The sequence below is a fragment of the Vigna radiata genome, unplaced genomic scaffold (genome assembly GCF_000741045.1).
Source record: "Vigna radiata var. radiata cultivar VC1973A unplaced genomic scaffold, Vradiata_ver6 scaffold_174, whole genome shotgun sequence".
Taxonomy (NCBI): Eukaryota; Viridiplantae; Streptophyta; class Magnoliopsida; order Fabales; family Fabaceae; genus Vigna; species Vigna radiata.
Window position 1 is genome coordinate 289938 of NW_014542550.1, and position 4094 is coordinate 294031.

Below are 4094 nucleotides of genomic sequence, written 5' to 3' on the forward strand. Positions count from 1 at the left end.
GAGTGACAATGACAAGGGCTGATGGCGAAAAACTGGTTAACAACGAGAAGGGACTCAGATAAGAGGGAGTGAGACTGCGAAAATGATAAGAAGGGAAAATGCATATGTGAGAGTGGGAAAATGAAAATGTGAGCGAGAAAGAAAATGAAAATAAAAGTTGAAAATGTAAGCGAGAAAGAAAATGAAAATAAAAATTAGCTTTTATTTTTTAATTTTTTAATAATTAATTATAAATATCTGTATATAATAATATCGGTAGGTATGTTTTATTTAAGTATATACAAATTTTAATTTTTTACATATGAAAAATATTGTTATATAAAATTCTCATTTAAATGTGTCAACATTACAATAAATTTATTGATAAGTAAAATTTGTATATAAAATTTGTATATAACTTATTTTTTATAATTTGTTTTAAATCACTAGTACAAAATAAACTTTTTAAGTTTGTGAATTTAAGTCTGTTTAGAAGAAAACAGACTTAAAAGATGTGCGGTGGCAGTTTAGTAAATAAAAGTTAGTTATTGAAGTCTGTTAATTTTCTAACAGACTTAAATTAGTACTTTTACATCTGCTCCTTTTCCAAAAGACTTAAAAAAGTGTCTCTTCATTTTCTAAGAGATATAACTGAATACTTTTACATCTGTAATTTTTTTAAGACACTTAAAAAAGATTTTTTTAAGAGAATTAAAAAAGACGTTTTTAAGATAGTGTCTTAACCTGAACGTAGGTTACCTGCTCATTTTCACTTTTAACTCTGGAAACATTTTTCACTTTTCAACTTTTACACTCCTGAATACGCGGCTGCTGCAACAACGTTTCTTCAACAATAACCACTGCTGCTGCTCATTCCAGTGACATACAGGTATGATGAACTAATTTTTTTTGTACATGGTTGTGTGTACTCTGTTTTAAATTACAAATCTTCTTATGAAAGTGAAAGGGTGGGTAGTTGGGGGTGAACACGTAGAAGTTGGAATGATAAGTAGAAAGGGAAAACTATTTAGATTATTCAGTGATAAAACAAAAGACCCTGTGAGATGAGTTAAATTCATGAGAAATAGAATGCAATAAGCGATTAAGGTTTGGTATAGGAAATGAAAAAATGACCCTGTGAGATGTGAATAATAGCACTGTTAATGAAAAAAATGAAAACGAAATCTCGAAAGAGGATGGAAATGGCTACTTGACGGTGATGATGTTGCAAACAGTGAAGATATTGGTATGAATTTGGACAATCCCATATGGTTAATGTGCTTGTTTCCCATTTTTCAATATTTTCGCTTTCTATTGTTCTCTCTTCCTCCGTTCAAAACCAGTAGTCTGATATGATTTTTATTAGATTGATTTCTTTGTAGACAAGATATTTACAAAAACCCAACTGTCATATGTGTTTTAGTAACAATTAAAAGATATTTTTCACTGAATTTCAATTTTATATATTACCAAAATCATAAGAAAGATCAATATGTGACTGGTTAAACATTGTTAGTTTTAAGGTAGTGAATTTTTTTTTTCTCTGTTATTATCATCATAGGAGATAATTTCTTAAAGATCATATTAATCAATTTAGATTTTCTTTTGGATCAATATTAACAATATTTATTAAATGGTATCTGTCAACTACAATTTTTTCAATCAACGTCCACATATATTGTTTTACGTTTTAGTTCATGTCATTTAGGTTTTCTTATATAGAATAAGAACTTAAAATTTCTTAACTAACATTAATTATAATTTTTCAATTAATATTAATAAAAATATTATTTATCTATGTCAATTAAGATTCATTTATTCTGTTATTTTACTAATGTCAATTAAAGCTTTAAATTAATGTTAAAATAAATTATTTTAAAGCTATCCGTGTTGGAATTATCTATAGGTTAAAGTGAATTGATGTGATGGATTTGAATATTAAATAGAATTAGATGGAATGTGGACAGACATTGGAAGTTGCAAATTTGGTGCGCATGATTTTCTTCAGGATTTTCTTGTACTTTTCACAAGATCATGGGAAAGATTATACTATGCAATAAGCAAATTAGCTCATGGGAATGTGAGTACTACGTGATGTATTGGATCAAAGCTATCATTCAGGCAGGAATTTATGATAACTGGACAACGGTAGTCACTTATAACTAATGCATGAATTCTACGATTTTAGATATGCCACTACATATTAACATTGTTTGTTTTAGGTGTTCGATGATCCATCACCAATATTAAAGGAGACCATGGCCGAAATAAGACATCAATGGACAAGTTATCTCCTCCAACGCGAAGATTAGGTTTTTATTAGGTGTTGCTAAGTTATGTTTAGCTTATGTTTAAACTTAAAAGTTTAAGTTAGACTTTGTTTAGACTACAAATTTTAAGTTAGACATCTTATTATTTATTTTGATTTTGGAACTTTTTATTATGTACTTGAATTGAACAGTTGGAAATATACATTTTGTTCTGGAAACTTTTCTGTATTTCAGGTTTTGGTTTCATGATTAAACAAATATAATTAAAAAAAATCAAATTTACATACAAAGAACTAAGTCTGTTGGACAATAACAGACTTAAAGTTTAAGTCTGTTGGTCAACAACAGACTTAAAATTTAAGTCTGTTAGTCAACAACAGACTTAAAGTTTAAGTCTGCCGAATCTAAGTATGTCAGAAAACAGACTTAAAATGCCCGAAATAACAGACTTAAAAAGCCTATTTTGCACTAGTGAATACTTACGTTACTTAGATCAAAATTCATATATAAATATTAATAAATAACTATTTTTCTGATAAACGGTAGACCAATGAAAAATTAGTTAGGTTAAAGACCATTAACATTATACGACCAATGTCTCAATTGTGAAAGTTGGAGCAAACATCAAAGAAAAGAAAGTGAAATGATGATTGAAGTTTAGAGCAAACATAAAAGAAAAGTGAAATAGTTTTTAAGCTTTATTACAACAAATTAAATAAAATATCTTTTATTAACATATTTTTATCAATTATTCACACATGATTTTAACCGTTTAATATTAACCTTTCTCTCCTTGCAATATAAAGTCTATCTTCACTTTTTTACTTTTAACCCTTTACTCTCCATTCTCCTTGCTTCAAACTGTGACATCCCAATTATATTAAAGCATAATATAATATAGAAGTCCACAATTATAATATAGGAAAGCAGTTGGAAGTAGAATGACAGTTAAATATAAGATTACACTCATCCAAATATAACTCAAGAGTTTGAATTTCAAGTAAAAGAGGTCTAAACCTAAAACTTAGACATAAAGCAAAATGGTACAAAGATAAAAGTATTCCAAAATGACATCAGGTAAAAGGAAGAAATCCTAGGGAGGACTAAGTTGCAACATCAGCGTCCTCCAACACTTGCTCCAATGGAACCTCCTCAACGACATCTGCTCCCATCCAAGTGGATGATCATCGCAAGAGAAAGCATACCCAAGCAACATACAACACAAAAGTAAGGGTGAGCTAGGTAAACAAACATTTTAACATATAGTACAATCTATAAATATCATTATGCTTAATTTCAAATGAAAGAACAAGCAACGCATACCAATCGGCCCATGCATCAAACACTCAACACGACTCATCCGGATTTGGTATAACTGTCTAGCTATTGGTCGTCTTCGCACTTGCATAGTTCAGTTGGCCCATCCCAACACTATGCAAGGTAAATCCCCCAATCTGTCTATGTCTAAACTCTAAGACTATAGACGAGGACCTCCCTCTACTCTCACCACTCACACTATTCTCCTCTATTTGAGTATGAACAATGCTTTGAGTGTAGGGATAGACACACCATTTCAAAGCTCCCAACATTATACAAACAACAACAACACCCCTCACTTCACTTTGAATCATCTCACCCTGAGATGTTCAATTCATACTGATGAGTCAATATTTTCTTGACTTTACTTAGTTTATTGTGCTAGAATTAATCAGGGAATTGTGCTTAATTTTCTGGTATTTTCCCGTTTTTCCTAAATATGCTTAATTTGACCGGAAATTCTAATTTTAATTAATTTGAATTTTCTGAGCTAATTATTTGCATTATTATTTGCAGGGAAAATTTTGG